Here is a 23,121-nt window from a genome sequence, read left to right on the forward strand (position 1 = left end):
GTCGGGACTCTGATTTCGGGATTTTAACCCCCCACACGCCTTCAATCCCGATTCCATGGCCCAATGAAAATCCTGCCTTATGACTCTATAAGGACATAAGAAATTGGAGCAGGAGCAGGGCATTTGGCCTTTGAGCCTGCTCCGCCATTCAATAAGATCATGGCTGATTTGATCTTGGCCTGAACTCCACTTTCCCGCCTGCTCTCCATAATCCTTGACTCCCCTGTTGCTCAAATATTTGTCAATCTCCGCCTTGAATATATTCAATGACTCCGCCTCCAAAGCTCTCTGGGGTAGAGAATTCCAAAGATTCACGACCCTCTTAGAGAAGAAATTCCTCCTCATCTCCGTTTTAAATGGGCGACCCCTTATTCTGAAATTATGCCCCCTAGTTCTAAATTTCCCCACGAGGGGAAACATCCTCTCTGTCAAGCCCCCTCAGAATCTTATATGTTTCAATAAGATCACGTCTCATTCTTCTAAACTCCACTGAGTATAGGCCCAACCTGTTCAACCTTTCTTCATAAGACAACCCCTTCATGTCAGGAATCAACCGAGTGAACCTTCTCTGAGCTGACTCCAATGCAAGTATGTCCCTCCTTAAATAAGGAGACCAAAACTGCACGCAGTACTCCAGATGTGGTCTCACCAGCGCCCTGTACAGTTATAGCAAGACTTCCCTTCTTTTATACTCCATCCCTCTTACAATAAAGGCCAATATTCCATTTGCCTTCCTAATTACTTGCTGTACCTGCAGGCTAACTTTTTGTGTTTCATGTACGAGGACCCCCAGATCCCTCTGTGCTGCAGCATTTATTAGTCTCTCTCCATTTAAATAATAATTTTCTTTTTTATTCTTCCTACCAAAGTGGGTACCCTCACATTTTCTCATATTATACTTCATCTGCCAATTTTTTACCCACTCACTTAACCTATCTATATCCCTTTGCAGATGCTTTGGCCGCGATTTTGCAAATGGATGCAGCTTGGGTGCGGGTCAGCTGGTTTTCAGGTTCCAGTCTCACCCCCTACTGCATCCGGGCCACGGACGTGATTTTACGCCAATTGACCTTGTTAAGCTCGCCCTGCGGGCTTGCCAGCCAATTAAGAGGAAGCTGGTCAGATGACATCATTTGATGATGCATCATCTGCCGGTTTTCTTAAAGGAGCTACGCTCAATTTGTTTTTTGACAGCTCATTTCTTAGTGTTTGACAGCATTGAGGTGCTGCAATCACTGACAATCACTGTACAAAGGTGAGCTCTTGCACCCAGGCTCTCCAGTGACTCCTTCCTTAGGCTAGAACAGATATCAGCTGCAGGTGAGGTTACAGAACCGATCTGTCACTGGTGAGAGAGGTTCTCCCAATGACTAGACATCCAATTCAAAACTTGTTACCTGCAGAAAAGTGTAAATGCATTAGAAATGGTTTTCCCAACATTTTCTTACCTCTGAAACTCACCAGTGCACCATTGGATCCTTCACACCACTTCTGCAGCTGCCATCAATGCAGAAACATTACAGCAGATATACAACACGCCACACTTATCTGGCGTGGTGTCTGGATGTCAGGAAACCACAGCCAAAAGCGGCAAAGTTGAAAAAGAGCCTGTTAACAAGTATCAAGTGCCTGTTAACAGGCAGTTAAGTGGCTATAGTCATCTTCCCGCCGCTAGCTGTTGGGTCCATGCGCAAATCAGGGACCCAACACTTGGGAAGATTGATTGGAGGCGGGTTGACAGCGGGTTTCCTAACAGCTGTCAATCTTTGCGATTTTGACAGTGGTCCCACCTCCAAAATCACACTCTGAGTGCTGGCAAAATTCAAGCCTCTGTGTCCTCCTACAACTCTTTGGATCATCAGCAAATTTGGCTACAGTACACTCAGTCTCTTCATCCAAGTCATTAATACAGATTGTAAATAGTTGTGGCCCGAACACTGATCCCTGTGGCACCTCACTAGTTACAGTTTGCCAACCTGAAAATGACCCAGTTATTCCGACTCTCTGCTTTCTGTTATTTAGCCAATATATTACCCCCAACCCTGTGAGCTCATATCTTATTCAAAACAATGGGCCACAATTTCCTCACCAATAATTTTGGTTAAGAAAAAATGGATGATAATAAGAGGTGGTGTCATCTCAGTAGAAAGTGCTAAATAATCATTCAGTCTCTGTTTAGTGCTGCTCCAGTGATTCCTACTCCTCCAAAATTTGATTGCAAAAAATATAGAGGGAAATGAGGAAATAAAGCTGATTTTTCCTTGATAAGGCCTGTCAGGTAATTCATGATAAATTGGCCTAGAACTCAGCAGCTGCAGAGTTGAATTGAAAAGTGAGTATTTTACTCTCAGTCAGACATGGCATTGGTGAGTTAAATATAAAGGGAAAGATCTCGAAGCGTCGATAATGAGAAGATAAAGCGAATAGTACAAAGGCGTTTTCTTCCCAAGTGCATTGGAGTAGTTGCCATTGCTGGGTATATCACAGACCAACAAGGTGGAGGACCAAGGAATCATAGAATCAAAGATAAAATTACTATAGCAGAGGAATTACCCCCACAACAACTATCCCAAATAGGAAGTCCCTCTGTCCCAACTTATAATCATCGAATGATACAGCACAGAAGGAGGCCATTCAGCCCATTGTGCCTTTGGTAGAGTTATCTAATTAATCCCACTCTTTCCCCATAGCCCTGTAAATCCTTCCCTTCAAGGGGGAGGGCAGTTCAGAAGCACAGGGAGCATGGCCTGCAGTGAAGACTACCCTAAGGCAACTGGTGCACTGCAGTAGAAACATCGAGCTGAGCTTGGCAGAGAAGCAGTGCATGTGGAGCCTCATTTTGAGCAGGGAGGATGTTACTGAAGTGCATTAGATGAGCCAGGAAGACCTACAGGAGCAGCAAGTTGAGCGCACTACAGCAATAATGGCAGTGAAGGTCACCACTGCCCTGAACTTTTATGCCGCAGGGACCTGCTTGGTATCCATAGGGAACGTCACAGGCATCAGCCATTTCATTTATTTGGCTCTTGAATATCAGCCGCTTACTTTTCTTCACAATGAAAGGATGACAGACATTTTTTTAATGTAAAATTGCAAGGCCATGGGGAAAGAGAGCAAGGGAGCGGGACTAATTGTATAGCTCTTTCAAAGAGCCGGGACAGGCACGATAGGCTCAGTTGGTAGCACCCTCGCATCTGAGTCAGAAGACTGTGGGTTCAAGTCCCACTCCAGAGACTTGAGCACAGAAATCTAGGCTGACACTCCCAGTGCAGTACTGAGGGAGTGCGACACTGTCGGAGGTGCCGTCTTTTGGATGAAACGTTAAACCGAGGCCCTGTCTGCTCTCTCATGGCACCATTTCGAAGAAGAGCATGGCAGTTCTTCCTGGTGTCTTAGACAATATTTGTCCCTCACTCAACATCACAAAAATAAAGTTTGCTGGTCATTATCACATTGCTGTTGGTGGGAGCTTGCTGTGCACAAATTGGCTGCCGCGTTTCCTACATTACAACAGTGACTGCACTTCAAAAGTACTTCATTGGCTGTAAAACACTTTGGGACATCCTGAGATTATGAAAGGCTCTATATAAATGCATAGTCTGCACAGAGTGACCCTAAATGGAGTGCTGCTAAGCATGAGTGCTAAAGTCAGGAAGAGTAGGAAGTTGGAGCCGAGGGGGAAGGAGGAGAGAGCGGGAGGTGTGGCCTGAGATAAAGGTAGCCGAGAGCCCGGAGCCCGGAGTGAGCGCGAGCATCAGAGAGTGAGGTAGGTGATGCCAGCACAAGGGAAGGAGCTGAAAAGAAAAAACAAATTGGTGAGTAGCTGGTGATTTTTTTTTAAGTTTTGAGTTTATTTCTGTTATGTTAGTTAATAGTCTATTAAATAGAGGCATGGCAGGGCACCTCACTCCCGTGGAATGCACAACTTGTGCCATGTGGGAACTTCAAGACGCTTTCAATGTCCCAGACAACCACATGTGCAGGAAGTGTCATCAGCTGGAGGAGCTCAAACTCTGGGTTTCGGAGCTTGAGCAGCAGCTGGCGTCAATGTAGTGCATCCGTGAGGCTGAGAGCTACGTGGATAGCACATTTCAGGAGGTGGTCACCCCGCTGATAAAGAGTGTGAAGGCAGAAAGGGAATGGGTAACCACCAGATGGAAGAGGAGGACCAGGCAGGTAGTGCAGGAGTCCCCTGAGTGCATCTCACTCTCTAAGCGTTACAGGTGAGGGTGATGGTTCCTCTGGGAAGTACAGCCAGAGCAAAGTCCATGGCACCACAGGAGGCTCAGCTGTACCATCGGAAATTCTATTGTAATTATTTGAAAAATATTGGGAGTAGGAAGACTGTCTTTTGTCTTCTGCCACGAGGCCTGATGGCCATTTTGATCCCTGGATTTTTAAAGGTATATTCTACCCAGGTTTATCTTTGATCAAAAATATAATCTTAGGAGCTTTAGAAAATTTCAAAATTATTGTGAAATCCTACAAACTTAAGGGTGCAATTCTAAAAGGTGTGCCTATACAGAGAGACCTGGGGGTATATGTGTACAAACCGTTGAAGGTGTCAGGGCAGGTTGAGAAAATGGTTAAAAAAACATACGGGGTCCTGGGCTTTATAAGTAGAGGCATAGAGTAGATAGAGAGAAACTGTTCCCATTGGCGGAAGGGTCGTGAACCAGAGGACACAGATTTAAGGTGATTGGCAGAAGAACCATGAGAAAACTGTTTTACTCAGCGAGTGGTTATGATCTGGAATGCACTGCCTGAAAGGGTGGTGGAGGCAAACTCAATCATGGCTTTCAAAAGGGAATTAGATAAGTACCTGAAGGAAAACAATTTGTAGGGATACAGGGAAAGGCGGAGGAGTGAGACTAGCTGAAGTACTCTTGCAGAGAGCCGGTACAGGCTAGATGGGCTGAATGGCCTCCTTCTGTGATGTAACCATTCTATGACTCTTAGGGGGGATTTTAACTCAGGTGCGGACTGTTGTCGTGTTATCCAAATTTCGTGTTTCCCACATGAATCTAAATGGATGTGGGAGATTGATGCAATTTTAACTTAATTGGCCAATTGATTTCCAACGTGTGGGAAGCCTTTGCAAATGGGTTTTTCATGACTGAAAATCCCCTCCGATGATGTCATCATTGCTGCTGCATTTAAGGTCCACAGCAAGCCTTGCTTCTTCTGCAGACTGCCAAGCTTCTTGACTGTGCAGTGTGAGGGAACGGCAGCAAATATGACAAGCGGGAGGGCCAGATCAGCTCCTCGCTTTGACGAGGTGGCACTGCAGGCATTAGTGGATGGGGCTAGGGCCAAAAGGGAGGTGCTCTTCCCTTCATCAGGGAGGAAGAGGCCTCCCACTCAGACCAAGGCAGTGTGGATGCAGATGGCTGAGGAGGTCAACTCCTTGGGAGTCACCCGCAGAACCTGGATACAGTGCAGGAAAAGATTTCATGACCTTCAGCGCACTGGAAAAGTGAGTATGAATTCCCCATCACCCTCAATCTGATCCCCATTGCCTTTCCTCACCAGCACTCAGCTTTAGCAATCTATTCCTCCACATCCCACTTGAAACTAACATCCATGCACCCTTACCCATTCCCTCTCTCTCTATGCTCACATTCACATAACTATTCTACTATGCAGCCCTCACACGCCCTATCACTCTGATGCTATGAACACAACTGACAACACACAGGGAGGTCCCTTGGTCTTACAACCTCACTCCATCTTTGTCTCCTTCTAAGTATCTATGCTATGCAATCTCTACACTCACTCCTTCATTCTCACTCAACCTCCACTTGTCTCCCTCATTGCAGGAAAAGAGAGCTCACAACAAAAGAGAGCGAGCCAGGACAGCAGGAGGGACAGCCTCAATAGCCCACCTGACCCCCTGGGAGGAGGCCATCCTGGAAATTATGGGAATAGAGGATGATTCGCGCATGGGGGACGGACAGACGGGTGTAACACAGCAAGCTGGTGACAACAAAATTTCCCATCTCTCTCTTTGACATTGCATGAGTCACTGATAATGATTGTGAAGCTGTAACAGATGGACTTATGAGCATCTGCAAAAAGCTATGTGCATGTAGCCTTGGCATCACATCTCTGACTCTTTCCTTTACTCCCCCACAGGATCATCACAAGCATCCGTCCCCCCTAGCCAGGAAGAAGAGGCTGAGCAGCCAGACTCCTCAGAGGAAGCTGCAACCTCTGAGGGCGCAGTGTCAGCAGAATTCAGCGCACCCAGCACCAGCACAGACACTCACACCTCGGTGGGACTTTCTGGACATAGAGCAGTGTTGTCACCTGGTGTATCACAGCTCACAAGTGAGCATCAGCAGATTGTGGAGACAGGGACAGCAGTGGAGAGTCCTAGTTGGAGGGCACAGGACTCTGCCAGCTCAGCTCAGCAGCATGTTGACCCTTTGACTCTGGGTCCATCCAAAAGATCAGAGGTGATGGAACTCCAGGCACAGATGCAGGAGTCTCTGGCAGGTTTTGTCTCTAGGGTTGCTACGAGTGTGGAGCAAATGGAGGAGTCTATAGCGAACATGAGCAGAGTCTTTGTGGAGTCATTGGCGCATGAACGCATCACCACGGAAAGGATGGCTACCTTCATTGAAAGGATTGCTACCTCCATGGTAAGGCTGGCTACGGTAGAGGAGAGGATGGCTATGGCCATGGAGGAGCTTAGTCTCCAGGGTATGGAAAATATGGTCATTGTTCAGAATAGAATGACATCTCTTGAGGAGCTATGGGCATCTATTGAACAGAGAAACCAGACCTTCATGGAAGTCCTTCTGAGTAGGACTGCCATTGCAGATACAGGTCCCCATGGCCCCCCTAATGTGCAGCAAGGTGCTCTCCAGCCACTTGCAGGCACTGAGGGGGACCTGGCCCATGAGAGGGAGGTTGGTGGCAGAACTCAAGGAAGTGGGGGCTCCTCTACAAGCGCTCACACTTCCATGCCACTGCAGAGCCCTCGGTCAGAGCCCCACCGGAGTCCACACCCAAGTGAGATAGACGTCTCAACCCCTGCACAGCCACAGGAGCAGCATACTGTTGACGATCCCTCACAGGCTCGCAACCCCAGATGATGCCCGCCAAAGGTGTTGAGACGGGAGCAGCAGGAAAATGAGCAAGGGGCCTTCACATCTGCTGAAGCCATAGGGGAGGCACCACGTAGGAGCACGCGTAAGAGGAAAATTCTGCACAAATAGTCACAAGGGCAGTCACTTGGCTGCAATTTTGTGTTTATTGTAAAAATGCCATCACATCGTTATTGAACATAAAAATTCTGATGGCAAATGTTGCAGTTGTGGCGTTTGTCATTTCACTATTGGGACTTCTACATTGAGGCCTTAGGAATGATTGCAACTGTCAGTATGGTGGTCAGAGTGCTAGGAATCCTCTGGTTCTTGGCCATTGTCAAAGCTCTGGTAAGAAGCAGCAAGGCAAAAGTGTTTGATTGACTAGGCTAAGCAAATCTGGCCAGGATGCATGCATTCCTTGCATCCCGGGCAGCAATGTTCTTGCGTAATGCTGCTGCTGGTTGATGGGCCTCTGCAGGATGATCGTTTTCGCAGTCCTCCTCCTCCTCCTCCTCCTCATCTGAGGAGGATATATGAGGAGCCACTTGGTCCTCAGGAATCTGCAAGCCACGATGCTGTGCCATGTTGTGAAGTGCACAGCAAACCACGATGATTCTAGAGACCCTGGCTGCTGAGTACTGTAGGGCTCCACCTGATCTATCCAGGCATCTGAAGCACATCTTCAGCAATCCGATGGTTTGCTCGATAATGGATCTAGTGGAAATGTGGCTGGAGTTGTAGCGCTCCTCAGCTTCGTTGGCTGGCAACCTCAACAGCGTCATTAGCCACGTCCTCAGGGGATAGGCCTTGTCTCCAAGTAGCCATCCGTGAAGTTGGTCTGGCGGACTGAATAGCGGAGGCACACTAGACTGGTGCAATATGAAGGAGTCATGGCAACTATCGGGGTACATGGCACAAACATGCAAAATTTCCTTCTTGTGGTCACACACCAGCTGAACATTGAGGGAGTGGAAGCCCTTGCGGGTGACAAAAATACCCGGATTGCGATGGGGTGCCCTAAGGGCCATATGTGTGCAGTCAACAATGCCCTGCACCTTGGAAAGCCTGCCAGATTAACTAATCCAACCGCTCGTGCTGTGATACTTGCTTGACCCTTGGTGAAATGGATGTGATTGTGCGTGAGGGCAAAGAGGGCATCGGTTACCTGAGTGATGCAAGTGTGTGCGGCCACCTGGAAGATGCCGCTGATGTCTGCTGCTGATCCCTGGAATGAGCCTGAGGCAAAAAAGTTGAATGCAGTGGTGACTTTGATGGCCACTGGAAATGCTTGTCCACCTGGTGCTCTGTGCAGCAGGTCTTGCTGTAGCATTGCGCAGATGTCAGTCACTACCTCTCGCGAAAGTCGGAGCTGCCTTTTGTAAGGGGTTGTTTTAACGAGCTTATGGTGTGCTAAATCAGTTTTGATTTTCGCACTACTCGTGAGCGGTTTCGAAGCGCTCCCCCCTCACGGTTCTAGACACTGGGCTTATTGCCAGACAACCTTTGTGTGTTGGCCCAACTCGTGACTCGGAAGACAAATGGTCAGATGAGACAGATTGAGTTTTAAATCAAAACGATCTTTATTTTTGAAAGAGAATGTACACAGAGAAAAATGGCAAGAATAAATGCAGACGAAAAATAACGTTTCTCACAGAGGACTAAATTATTCACTGAGAAAAATAACTTTAAAGCATATAAACAGTTCTAAAATAGCGATAAGCTAAAAGCGGGGGTGAGGGAAGCACACGGACACATCGAGGGATAAATCACACTCCTGACTTACAAATACACTTAATGTTACAAACCCTCCCGTTACTGAATATACCTCAGTTAGGTCAGTTAGGTAGAGTTGGGCCTTTATGCTCACCAGAATTTCAAAACCCTTCTGGACCTTGGTACTTCTTGTTACGTCTGGAATTTCCGATCTTCCTTATGGGACCGGCTCCTGGACCCTGTTACTTGGTGTCGCCTGGGACCTCTGACCTTCCTTATGGGACCGGCTCCTGGACTCGCTCTCCTGTACAAACTTTGGAAGTCCTCCGAAATCCTCGCGCCGTTTTCTGTTCCGCACGGCCCTCGAACTCCTGATGGTAACTGGACTTGGACTTCACGGTGTGAACCGTCTCCGGAGGAGTCTTCCTTACTCTGGTCGAATCTTAGACTGACTTGCTGATGATTTACCTGAACGGTTATACTCTTTTCTGGCCCTAATCTTGGTGCCAAATCAACCGTTTTCCTTTGTTAAGGTTGCTTTAACAAAAGCAAGCACATTAATTTTAACTGCTCGCAAATCGAACTAATGGGAATCCGATTAGTGTCCCTTTGTTTGTGTGTGCTCAGCAGTTTCTGAGATCGGTTACCGCTTTGCCATAATGGGAATCCGTTTAGTGTCCCTCCGTTTGTGTGTGCTCAGCAGTTTCTGAGATCGGTTACCGCTCTGCCAGCGATTAGCGCACCTCCGGGTGCTAATAGTTTTGTTAACTGCTGTAACCACATTACAATATCAAAAACAGTAAGGTTCTGGACTCTTCTAATCGATGATGGCTCAGACTGCTGTTAGGTACTGTGTGTGTGTCCTTTTGAACTGGGCCATGAGAACTGCCAACTCCATTCTGTGTTCTCACAATGTGGCCACTTCAGGGGCCCTACCCGTATACTGTATTTCATGGATTTTTGCGAATCCTACAGTCCCCCCGTGATACAATGAGCATCTTCAATCGTCTTTGTATCATAAAATGTCTTTGGGTGAGCACAAATCCGTTCCCTTCCCCAAATGCCCTTCCCTGTAATTTACCTTGCTAAGGAGTGTACCTCGCCCGCACTTTCCTCATTCCGAACAACGAAGTTTGAGAAAACATTTCCTATTGGAGACAAACCTTTAAACAATATACAGACTCACCTAGAGTCATAACAGAATAATCATAATACAATATAATGCAAAATCAAACAAGGTACAGAACAATCCAAAATATTAAAACAACAGTAATTACACGGGCGACTCCCCGTTTATACTGACATAGTGGCCCCGCCAATTCGGCTGACTAGGGAATTCCCTGCTGTGTCCCTTCCTTCTGCACTGTACACAGACCAGGTACAAAACTATCCCCAGTTGGCACACCACCAAAATGTGGGAAGCCAGTCAGATCCATGATGGGACCTCTATATTATTGAAAAAGGTCCCACCATGGTGGAACCACAAATCCTGAATTTCTGCCCCTATATCAACGGTCTTTTGTTCCAAAGTTAAAAAGTGTTTCTGTGAGATGGCGACCGCTTTGAGCAGCACGGTTAGGTGTTCTGGGAGAGGGGGAATCGTAAAACCAAAATGTGCTACATACTTTTGGAGATCAGTGAAATTCTCCTTAACGGTGAGGTGAACAGTGGATGGTTTGGGGATCGGGATAATCTGCAGCTGTGCCACTTGAACTATTGCCTCGGGTTTAAAACAGAAGCTGCTGTCACTGACCGCGCACCAGCCGTGCTGTCCGTGCCGGTAGTGAGATGCTGCGGTGGCGACACAATATGTCCCACCTCCTATGTATGCCACCTGTGGGGGAACATGGCCCTGTGCCATGGCTTCCATAGTGCAATTGATAGGCTTAGCGTCAGCAGACCTGAACCCGCATTGTGGTATTGAATAGGCATTCAAGTGCTGGGGACACAGGATTATGTGTGCTCCCCGGCTACAGCACCCCGAGAAGTCAGTCCCCGTCATAGCATGCTCACACTTAATGACGTAGGGTGGGACCTCTGCAAAACGGACATGAGCTCCCCCCCGAATGACTCCAATGTTCACCACCCTATACACCGGCGCAGGTCGGGCTGTCCTGTTCATTATGGGGATCCGCACGACGACCCCAATGATGGTATGGTTGGAGCGGCCACAGTCCACCGGGACTGGATAGGCCTCAGAAGCGAGCCGGAGCTGGCAGGGACTCAACGCGTTCTCAAAAGGGTGGAGGGCTGCGAGGTGTTTGTTTCTGATCCAGGAGGGGACCAAACCCTGTTTCAAGTCCTCCAGATTGCTGCGGCCCTCGCCCAGCAACCATGCCCCATACAGCACGCACACCTCATTCTGTGCAGCCTGATCTGAGGCGTTCCGGTCCTCCCTAATGAGAGCGTTGACCATCCGAGCCTACTTCTCCAGCTCTGCTATGATCTCTTTTAAGGGGATTCTATCATAAGGGGAACAGATAGGCATTTCTGTGGCCGCAAACGTGACTCCAGGATGGTTTGTTGCCTCCCTGGGGCCAGGGTCATGGATGTCACTGAGCGGCTACAGGACATTCTTAAGGGGGAGGGGGAGCAGGCAGAGGTCGTGGTCCACATTGGGACCAACGACATAGGTAGGAAGGGGGATGAGGTCCTGCATCAAGAATTTAGGGAGCTAGGCAGCAGATTAAAGGGCAGGACCTCAAAGGTTGTAATCTCTGGATTACTCCCAGTGCCACGTGCTAGTGAGTATAGGAATAGGAGGATAGTGCAGATGAATGCGTGGCTGAAGAGTTGGTGTAGGAGGGAGGGTTTTAGTTTCCTGGATCACTGGGCCTGCTTCTGGGAAAGGTGGGACTTGTACAAGTCGGACGGGTTGCACCTGAACCAGAGCAGGACAAATATCCTTGCGGGGAGGTTTGCTAGCACTGTTGGGGGGGGTTTAAACTAACTTGGCGGGGGATGGGATACAGAGGGGAGCTGAAATAGGGGGTGATGTGCTGCCAATTATAGAGAAAAAAACAAGTCAGCTTGGTAGACAGGGCAAATATATAAGGGCAAGGCTGGATGGCATCTATTTTAATGCAAGGAGTCTTGCAAATAAGGTGGATGAACTGAAGGTGTTGATAAACACATGGGAGTATGATATTGTTGCTATCACGGAGACATGGTTGAGGGAGGGGCAAGACTGGCAACTCAATATTCCGGGGTACAGATTCTTCAGGCGAGACAGAGGGGGAGGTAAAAGAGGACGGGGTGTCGCAATATTAATTAAGGAGTCAATTACTGCAGTAAGGAGGGATGATATATTAGCAGGTTCCTCTAATGAGGCCATATGGGTGGAGCTTAAAAACAAAAAGGGGGCAAGCACTTTGCTTGGAGTGTACTATAGGCCTCCAAACAGTCAGGGGGAGATAGAGGAACAGATATGTAGGCAAATCTCAGAGAAATGTGCAAATAATAGGGTAATAATAATGGGGGATTTCAACTTCCCCAATATTAACTGGGATAGTCAAAGTGTGAAAGGCTCAGAGGGTGTAGAATTCTTAAAGTGCATCCAGGAGAGCTTTTTGAGCCAGCATGTTGAAAGTCCTACAAGAGAGGGGGCAGTACTGGACCTAATTCTAGGGAATGTGGCTGGCCAAGTGGAAAAAGTGCTAGTAGGTGAGCACTTTGGTGACAGTGACCATAATATGGTGAGATTTAAGGTGGTCATGGAAAAGGACAGGGATGGGCTGGAAATAAAGGTTCTAAATTGGGGGAAGGCCGATTTTAATAGGATAAGGCAGGATCTGGCCAAAAGGGACTGGGATCAGCTACTTGTAGGAAAATCCACATCGGAGCAATGGGAGGCTTTCAGAAGGAAGATTGAGATCATACATTGGCAACATGTTCCCGTAAAGGTCAAGGGTGGTTCCAAAAACCACAGGGAACCTTGGATGTCAGGGGATATACGAGAATGGATTAGGAAAAAAAGGAGGGCTTTTGGCAGATACAAAAGGCTAAAGACGGAGGAAGCCCTAGAGGAGTACAAAAAGTGCAGGGGGACACTTAAAAAAGAAATTAGGAGATCAAGGAGGGGCCATGAAATAACAATGGCGAGCAAAATAAAGGAAAATCCTAAGATGTTTTATAAGTATATTAAGGGTAAGAGGATAACTAGGGAAAAAATAGGGCCCATTAGGGACAAAAGTGGCAATCTGTGTGTGGAGCCGAAAGATGTAGGAGGGGTTCTAAATGAATTTTTTGCATCTGTTTTCACTATGGAGGAGGACGATGTAGACATAGAAATAGGGCGGGGGGACTGTGATATGCTCGAACATATTAACATCGAGAGGGAGGAGGTATTGGCGGTTTTAGCAGGCCTAAAAATGGATAAATCCCCAGGCCCGGATGAAATGTATCCCAGGCTGCTGTGTGAGGCAAAGGAAGAGATTGCGGGGGCTCTAACACATATATTCAGGACCTCTCTGGCCACAGGGGATATGCCAGAGGACTGGAGAACCGCAAATGTAGTACCATTATTCAAGAAGGGAAGTAGGGAAAAACCGGAGAACTACAGGCCAGCGAGCCGAACATCAGTGGTAGGAAAATTATTGGAAAAAATTCTGAGGGACAAAATTAGTCTCCACTTGGAGAGACAAGGATTAATCAGGGATAGTCAACATGGCTTTGTCAAGGGAAGATCATGTCTGACCAATTTGATTGAATTTTTTGAGGGGGTGACTAGGTGTGTGGATGAGGGTAACGCAGTGGATGTGGTATACATGGATTTCAGTAAGGCCTTCGATAAAGTCCCGCACAGGAGACTGGTCAAGAAGGTAAGAGCCCATGGAATCCAGGGTGCCTTGGCACATTGGATACAAAACTGGCTTAGTGGCAGATGGCAGAGGGTGATGGTCGAAGGTTGTTTTTGTGACTGGAAGCCTGTGGCCAGTGGGGTGCCACAGGGATCGGTGCTGGGTCCCTTGCTGTTTGTGGTCTACATTAATGACTTGGATATGAATGTAAAAGATATGATCAGTAAGTTCGCGGATGATACAAAAATTGGTAGGGTGGTAAATAGCGAGGAGGGTAGCCTCAGTCTGCAGGACGATATAGATGGGTTGGTCAGATGGGCGGAACAGTGGCAAATGGAATTTAACCCAGAAAAGTGCGAGGTGATGCACTTTGGGGGGACTAACAAGGCAAGGGAATACACAATGAATGGTAAGACCCTAGGCAAGACAAAGGTGCAGAGGGATCTGGGTGTGCAAGTACACAGATCCCTGAAGGCAGCGGAACAGGTGGATAAGGTGGTAAAAAAGGCATATGGGATACTTGCCTTCATTAGCCGAGGCATAGAATATAAGAGCAAGGAGGTTATGATGGAGCTGTGTAAAACACTGGTTAGGCCACAGCTGGAAAACTGTGTGCAGTTCTGGTCGCCACACTACAGGAAGGATGTGATCGCTTTGGAGAGGGTGCAGAGGAGATTCACCAGGATGTTACCAGGGCTGGAGCGCTTCAGCTATGAAGAAAGACTGGGCAGATTGGGTTTGTTTTCCTTGGAGCAGAGGAGGCTGAGGGGGGACATGATTGAGGTGTACAAAATTATGAGGGGCATAGATAGGATGGATACTGAGGAGCTTTTTCCCTTAGTAGAAGGGTCAATAACTAGGGGGAATAGATTCAAGGTAAAGGGCGGGAGGTTTAGAGGGGATTTGAGAAAGAGCTTTTTCACCCAGAGGCTGGTTGGAGTCTGGAACTCACTGCCTGAAAGGGTTGTGGAAGCAGGAACCCTCACAACATTGAAGAAGCATTTGGATGAGCACTTGAAATGCCATAACATACAAGGCTACGGACCAAATGCTGGGATATGGGATTAGATTAGACAGGGCTTGATGGCCAGCACGGACACGATGGGCCGAAGGGCCTCTATCCGTGCTGTATAACTCTATGACTCTATGACTCTAAGTGGAGAGTCATACCCTGATCCTCATGGAGCTCCGAACCCACCACCCGATTTTCGTCCGTGAGGATCCCCCTCAACTGGGTCTTTAACCCGTTAACCTGCCGTTGCAATTCGATGTCGTCCATACTATTTATGATGGACGACCCAGTGTTAAACCCTGTGAACCAGTCGTTCACGGTGCCCCTTTTTAGTCTCCCTGCTTGCTCCCATTGCTTGTGGCTTTCGGTATACAGCTTGGTTCTGTTGACCCTTGCGAAGTCAAATTCAAAGAACTTCTGCAGGGTCTCTTTTAGCAGGGCCTGATATAGCCTTCCTGTTTCTACGGGGCACCATTCTGGCAGGTGCACCTCGGTCAGGTTAAGGATGACCGAGGCCACCGCGTAATGCACCCCCTGGTAAGCCATTTGATCAGTCGGAACTAAAACTAAACCGTTCCCCGGTCCCTTGGTGGTGGTGGGGCACCCCTCTGTTACCGTCCGTGGTGACTGGGTCATGGGCAGGGGCTGTCGGCGGCGGGTAACTAACTCAGTGGCATTAACTGCGATTGGGGAGTAGGGGACCGCGCATGCATCCAAGTGCGATTCCCAGTCCATCCCCCTCCCGTTATCTTGCCACTGGCTGTGGAAAATGATGGAAACACCTGCGGGGCAGACTTTTCCTGAACCCCACATACATACGTAAATCCCTTGATCGGGTTCCCACCATTTATCCCAGCACACTGTCAGCCCTCCCTGGGTCCCTGTGATGGTCCGGTGAGTGTTGTTCCCTAACCTTTCCCACTGTCCTCTGGGGTTCCCCATGTCCTTGCTCAGTTTCCTGAGCCACCACCACCTATCCAGGGGGACGTTCCCCCTGCACGTTAAACAAATTTGTTTTCCCACAGTAACACTGATCCGCGTGGCCTTGATCGTGACCCGCGGACACGATAGTGAAACTTCTCCATAAGTGAAACCAATGTCATTAGAGTATTTAGTGGCGTTCGATCCCAGCCAACCCGGCCAGTTGCCCTCGTGGGTATATCCAGCGACTTCCTCTGCCTTGCGCAGGCCCTGCCCGTCGTGGGCCAGGGGCGCCGTTTCCCCGGTACATCCAAAGATGTGGTGATCCTCCGTCTCCCCTCGCCACGCGATGTTGAGGCCCACCAGGGCCGCGAGGATGATGCCTCTTAGTAGCATCATTGGATTAATATCTGTTGGAGAGATAAAAGAGAATGTTCAAGCCGGGCTCCTTGGGCTCCTCGGCTTGGGTGTGGGGTGAGTGGGTCCCGCGACCCTAGCTCACTTAACTTGCCACTCTGTACCGTTCCAAAATGCCACCATACCTCAGAAAAACCTTATACATACATACTAAATTTACAAATAACTAAACCTTACTTAGCAAACTGTGGTGTATGTACATGTGCCGTCCGTCTCCGGACGGCCAGCTTAAAATCTGTGGGGACTGTCGCAGGCCTCCCCCTGCAGCGTTCCCACCTCAGTTTCAGCTGCTGGTCACTAGCAACCTGTAGCTGCTGGCTGTGAACTGTTTAAAATTCCCACAGCTTTCCTGCGGGGGTATCTTTTTACAGTAACCGGCGACCAGACCTTTTCAATGCTACACTGAGGGGCAAGACCTAAGACCTCTGGCTCCTCCCCTTCACCGTTGTCGGGGGCAGGACCTTCGTCCTCCGACTCGGCTTCACTTTGGCCAGGGACAGGACCTAGGACCTCCGGCTCCTCCCCTCCTGGGTCCCAGAACAATGGGGGAGTCTCCCGCTTAGATGGGACAACTCCTCCCCTCACGCAGGCTGCACGTCCAGCCTGTGTGACCTGTGGCTGCAGCTCCCCTACAGCGTTTGATTCTTTACTGGCCTTTTCAGCCCCCGCTGCCTGTTTCCCTGCCTCCGGTTTAAACAGTTTACATTGGTTAATGTGAAACCATTTAGTGCGCCGGGGCAGTTTCACAACATACACCACGGGGCTGGCCTGATCTACAATACTGTAGGGACCCATGTAAAGTGGCTCGAAACTCCCCACACGGGTGAAGTTTCTTACCATTACTAGGTCCCCTACCTCCCAGCGATGGGTTTTACTGGGCTCAAGCAGCATTTTATTTCCCTGATGCTGCCTCCCCATGTTACCTGCGGCTCCCTCATAAATCCTTTGGAGGCGTTCAAGGAGCGTGCGGGCAAATTTGTCCTGATTCACCTCCCTCAGCTGCCCCTCCGTTAGGACTGGGGCCAGGACATGAGTGGGGGTTCCCATGACCCTGCCGGTCATGAGCTCATGCGGAGAGTACCCCGTACACTTTGATTGGCTGGCGCGGACCCCCATGAGGATAAGAAGCAGGACTTCTGCCCACCTTTGGGGCGAACCCATTATCTCCTTCCTTATTTTCTCTTTTAAGGTGCGGTTCATCCGCTCCACAATCCCAGATGACTGGGGATTGTAGGCGACGTGCCGTTTCCCTTGAATGCCCAGCAGCATCAGGGTATTCTGCATGACTTGGCCGGTGAACTGGCTTCCCTGATCGCATTCCACGAACTGGGGCAGTCCCCATCTCGAGAACACCTCCCACACCAAGATTCTTGCAGTTCCTAACGCTGTGGCTGTTCGGCAGGGGAAGGCTTCAACCCATTTAGAGAACACGTCCACCAGAACGAGGCAATACTTATAGCCTCCCTGGGTGGCGGGTAAGGGTCCGATATAGTCAATTTGGATTGACTGCCATGGTCCCTCTACCCTCCTAACGTGTCCCATTGGCACCTTCCTCCTGTGAGGGTCGGGGTTATTTGCCGCGCACACAAGACAGTTCGCGCAAAACTCCCGGACGTCCTCCCGGAGTCCTGGCCACCATCCTGCTTGTTCCACCCGCTGCCAGGTGACCTCAGGCCCGGGGTGCCCTGCTCCCGGTCCCTCATGGGCCAGTTGAAGGAATTCCCTCCGGTGCTGCTGAGGCACCACCCACTGCTCTTCTCTAAACAGCATCCCCTCTCTTATGGAAAGAGATGCTGCACCATACGGGCCTTCTATTTTCTTCCCCTCGCTAACCGCGTTAAATACCCCTCTCAGGGCAGGGTCCTGAGATTGGACCGATTTGAGGTCCGGGGCTAGTGCTACCCCTACACTCTTCTGAATCCCATCCCTGCCTTTTACAGCTGCCACTGGTCCAGGCCCGTAGGGGTCCCAGAGAATGCCGGACATGGCACCCTCTCTCGCCAGTGCGTCAGCTCGCTGGTTTCACTGACCGCGAGGTTCTGTGGAGGAGTGAGCCTTCACTTTGTGGATGAAGACCTCACCCTTCTCCCCCACGGCTGCCAGGGTCTTTTCCAGCAGGGGCTTGACCACCAAGGGTCTCCCATCCGCAGAAGTGAATCCACGACGGGACCAGATGGCCAGGTACTCAGTACACAAATTGCATGTGAACATGCTGTCCGAGCAAATTGTGTACGGGGTAGGGAAGACTTCGGGGTGGGTGACCACATACGCCACAGCGGACAGTTCTGCCTGCTGGGCACTCATGGTGCTGGGGAGTTTAATTGCCAACGCAATGTTTGCCGTCGGGTCATAAACTCCGCACCCCGTGAGCCATTTTCCAGCAGATACCATGCTGGAACCATCCACGTAGATCTCACGGCTGGTGGGATGTATCCCAGCCCGGAGACCCACATCGACCTCCCATACCCCTTCTACAGAACACTGATGGGCTGTCCCAGGGTAAGCCAGGTTGGCGGCTAATCTGGGCTCACACAGGCCTTTTACCCGCAGATCCATTTGGGAGAGGAGTAGGGTCCAGTGCGCAATGCGGGCACTGCTCACGGTCCCATCCTTGATCCTCCCATCCAACAGCATCTTGGTAGGCGTGTGGTGTGTGAGGAGGGTGATGGGGGAGGTGCCCGTGAAGATTGCGGATCTCTTCATGGCCCAGTGTGTGGCCAAGAGGTGCCGCTCGCAGACCGAGTAGCTCCTCTCCACATCGGTGAGCACCCTGGAGGAGTAAACCACGGGTCTCAGCCTACCATGCCGCTCCTGGAGCAACACAGCGCTGAGGCTGTCCCAGCTGGCCGCCACCTCCAGGAAGAACTCCCTTCCCCCATCTGTATTGATTTCTTTGTGGGTTCAACGATGAGACATTTATGAAAGAGAATGTATTTTAATCTAAAGTCTGTTCAACTCTTTATACAGCTTTACAGGAGACACGATGCTAGTGATGCATCTAGAACGAAACTGAAACTAAACCAAACTGCCTTGCTTCTCTCGGTCACATGCCCTCTGCTGGTCAGGCACAAGCAATCAATACATGCAAACATGCTATTAAGGCATCATAATCGAACAGGCAAATACCATCTCTATTTGCTGATATCATTACACCATCTATCGCTCCCAGGGCCGGTGCGGTCTGCAGCTTCCTTTTTAGGAGCTCGAACGCGGCCTGGCATCCTTCATCCCACGACCACTCCACTCCCTTGTGCAGGAGTCGGAGTAGCGGGGCTGCCATGGCCGCATAGTCCTCCATGAAGTCTCGGCAGTACCCGGTTAGCCCTAGAAACGACCTCACACTCTTTATAGTGACGGGGACCGGTAACTCCTGTACCACCTCCCTCCTAGCCCTATCGATGGCCCTTTCTCCGGCGCGGATGGTCAGCCCCAGGAACTTGACTTCCTTCTGACCGATCTGCGCCTTCTTTGGGTTAACCTTAAACCCCTTTCGGGTCAGCAGCTCCAACAATTCAGCCAGCAGTGGGCCGTGCTCTCCGACCGTGTCGGTAAACAGGAGCAGGTCGTCCACATACAGCACTAACTGAAGGGGCTGACTGAACTCCTTCAGGCTGTCCGCCATGCATTGGTGGAAAATGCTGGGACTATTGTGGAAGCCTTGTGGCAAGCAGTTCCAAGTATATTGTTGCCCTTTAAAAGTAAAGGCAAATTTATACTGGTCCTCCCTCCGCACAGGGATTGACCAGAACCCATTAGAAATATCCAGCACCGTGAACATGGTCGCGGATGCGGGAATACTCCCAATGAGGTCGGCCACTGCTGCCACTGTTGGGGCACATACGGGAATGTTGCTGTTCAACACCCGATAGTCCACCGTGGCTCTCCAGGAACTGTCCGGTTTCTTAACCGGCCAAAGCGGAGAGTTCACATGGGTGGCTATAGGCCTTAGCACCCCCTGCTGTACCAGCGCTGATATGGCCACCTCCATATCAGCCTCTGCCTCCTTTGGGAAGTTGTACTGCTTTTGGGGCCGGGCCATGGGATCCCCATCTACCCTGACCTCAAAGCTGACGACTCTCCCACAGTCGTGTTTGTGCGTGGCGAACGCACCTAACTGAGCCTGCACTTCGGCCCTAAATACTACCGGGATACCCTCCATCATTTCACCGAGGTCGTAACTCCCTTTCGGCTTCATGGTACACAGGGTTCCCTTCCCATCCGTTCCCGGGATTACTACTACTCCACTTTCCTTCCCGGTATTGGCCCCCCAAAGGCAATGGTTCCTGAGGTCTACGAGGATCCCATGGCCCACGATGAAGTCGGCCCTTAGGATCCCTTTACCTCCCTCCGCGTCCCATCTCGCCAGGACACATGTCCACTTTGTGTGCAGTGTGCCCAAGCGGATCGAGAGCGGCCTGGAGAATGCACCCGTCTGCTCTGCCCCTGTGAACCCCGATAAGATGTATGGAACCCCGCTAGACAGAGGTGAGGCGGTGGGATTCTCCATATGAATCACGGTGCAGGAAGCCCCCGTATCCAACAGATAAGTCCTCGTACCCTTCTCTACCTCCATCTGCACGAGCGGTCTCTTCCATCCGTCATACCGGAGCGCACACAGATAGACGGGCTGCGCGGGTTCCAGTCATTGCAGGCCACCTTGGGAAGGGGTTGGGGGAACCACTGGACCGGTGGTGGCTGCTATCTTACCCTTTGTGAGGACCAATGATCTCACTGAAGCTAGCAGCATGTCCAGCAGCTCTTGAGGAGCATTTGGCTCCGTTTCCTTTTCTGGGGCAGAGGTCGGGGTTGTAGCCGGGGCTTGGGCTGGGGCTGTTGGGACCTTCTCCCTATTATCCTTCCAAGGATTTTTGCAGTCCCTGCGCCAATGCCCTTCCTTTCCGCAACCGTAGCAAGTTTGCCTGCTTTGGTTGGGACGGCTCCCTTCCTGGCGCCACTCCTTACGGGGCTGGTCACCAGGCCTGACCTCACAAACCTTCCCATTTTTCGGGGGGTTTCACTATCTCTACCATTTCTAAAAGTGACTGTGAGTTGACGGATTACCGTCGCCTCCGTGGTCAGAGGGTTTCGGGGGTCGAACCAAGTCATTGACTGCATTCGAACGCGGGGCAGGGAGTTATTCATAAGGCACCTTAGCCAGTGAACTAACGGTTCCCCGTCCAGGTGCGCTCGCGCCGGCATTCCCGGGCACGCATCCCAGTAGACTGGCCACAGCCTGTCTGCGAACGCCTGCGGGAATTCCCCGGGGAGCTGGACTGTTCTCTCTACCCGGGAGAACGGACTCCCCTCGTTCATCCCCATGGCCTCCAGGATCTCTTCCTTGAGCTTGCCATAATTCTCCTGACCCCTCTTACACTCACCGGGTAGCGTCTGGAGGAGATCGCTACCCAGGGAGAACAGCATCATTTTGGCCTTTTCTGCCTCGTCGCAGTCATTCACACAGGCCGCCTGCTCTATCTCCCTAAAGTGCAGGGAAGGGTCCCCCCTCATGGTGAGCTTGGGGATGTAGCTCACCATGGAACGCAATTGTTGCGTACCGTGTGGAATCTGGAATTGGTTCTGGATGTCCCCAGTTTCCCCGTCATTACCGGGTGGTCCGTACCTCCGCTGTATAACGGGGTACACCGGTCCCGGTCCCTGACTCTCTCTTGGGCTAGCCTGGTCTACCTGGGGTTCTTCATCCCCCACCTGCTCCTGTTCCCAGACCTCTGGAAAACTAGGGGCTAGGGGTGGTGGCTGTGCAACCTCAGGTTCCCTAACCCGTTTAGTTCTAGGGGCTGCCTGCGGGACTGCCCTGACTGGGTTGCCGTTAAATTCGGCCTGGCTGATTTTTGGGCTAATGAGACATATCATCCCCTTTGCTTTGGCCAACTCCATACGTAGGCTTTCAATTTCCTGTCTACAGGGGCCGTGGTCTGCTTCCTCAAACACCTGAGCGCAAGCCACCTTATAGGCTGCTTTTACCTCGGCTACTTTCTCCTCCTGTGCCTTAAGTTCCCCCGTGAGACTGCTAATTTCCGCCTTTAACTTCCTTTCTCTTTCCCTAGATTATCTTGCTTGGTACTCAACATGTTCTACCCTAAAACTAGCACTCCCCTCTAACTCAGCTATCTTGCCCTTTAGCCTTTCTACCCTGGCTTGGTGCTCACACTGTACTTCAGCGGCCTGGCTTTCCATGTGCTCTACTTTCCCCCGATGATCACGGACCATCGCTGCCCTCTCTTGGCTTATTGCCTCCAGGGCCACTAGCACTTTCCCTTCTGCTGCAACCTTTTCCTGCAGCTCTTGGGACAAATGCCTAATCTTAGATTCTTTACTGGCCACCGCGTGGTCCAGTACCAGAACCTGCTTTTTATAACACATGAGCCATACCGCTTTCTCAATGCCCTTGCGGTGCTTTTTACTAGTCGTCCACTGAGCGGCTGCCTTTAGGGGACGCTCGGCTCCTAACATGTCATACACCCATTTTTTCGCTACATTGACTTTCCCACACACATAGGAAGATAACTTATCTTCCATCACATCTGTCTCACACGAGTCTTTGTCCACCACACAAGGTTTCTGTAGCCAGTGTCCTGCCGCGGTCGCCATTCTGTAAGGGGTCGTTTTAACGAGCTTATGGTGTGCTAAATCGGTTTTGATTTTCGCACTGCTCGTGAGCGGTTTCGAAGCACTCCCCCCTCACGGTTCTAGACACTGGGCTTATTGCCAGACAACCTTTGTGTGTTGGCCCAACTCATGACTCAGAAGACAAATGGTCAGATGAGACAGATTGAGTTTTAAATCAAAACGATCTATATTTTTGAAAGAGAATGTACACAGAGAAAAATGGCAAGAATAAATGCAGACGAAAAATAACTTTTCTCACAGAGGACTAAATTATACACTGAGAAAAATAACTTTAAAGCATATAAACAGTTCTAAAATAGCGATAAGCTAAAAGCGGGGGTGAGGGAAGCGCACGGACACATCGAGGGATAAATCACACTCCTGACTTACAAATACACTTAACGTTACAAACCCTCCCGTTACTGAATATACCTCAATTATGTCAGTTAGGTAGAGTTGGGCCTTTATGCGCACCAGAATTTCAAAACCCTTCTGGACCTTGGTACTTCTTGTTACGTCTGGATTTTCTGATCTTCCT

Source organism: Somniosus microcephalus, chromosome 1, assembly GCF_052327205.1.
Source record: "Somniosus microcephalus isolate GS21.2 chromosome 1, FLI_Smic_1.0, whole genome shotgun sequence".
Lineage (NCBI taxonomy): Eukaryota > Metazoa > Chordata > Chondrichthyes > Squaliformes > Somniosidae > Somniosus > Somniosus microcephalus.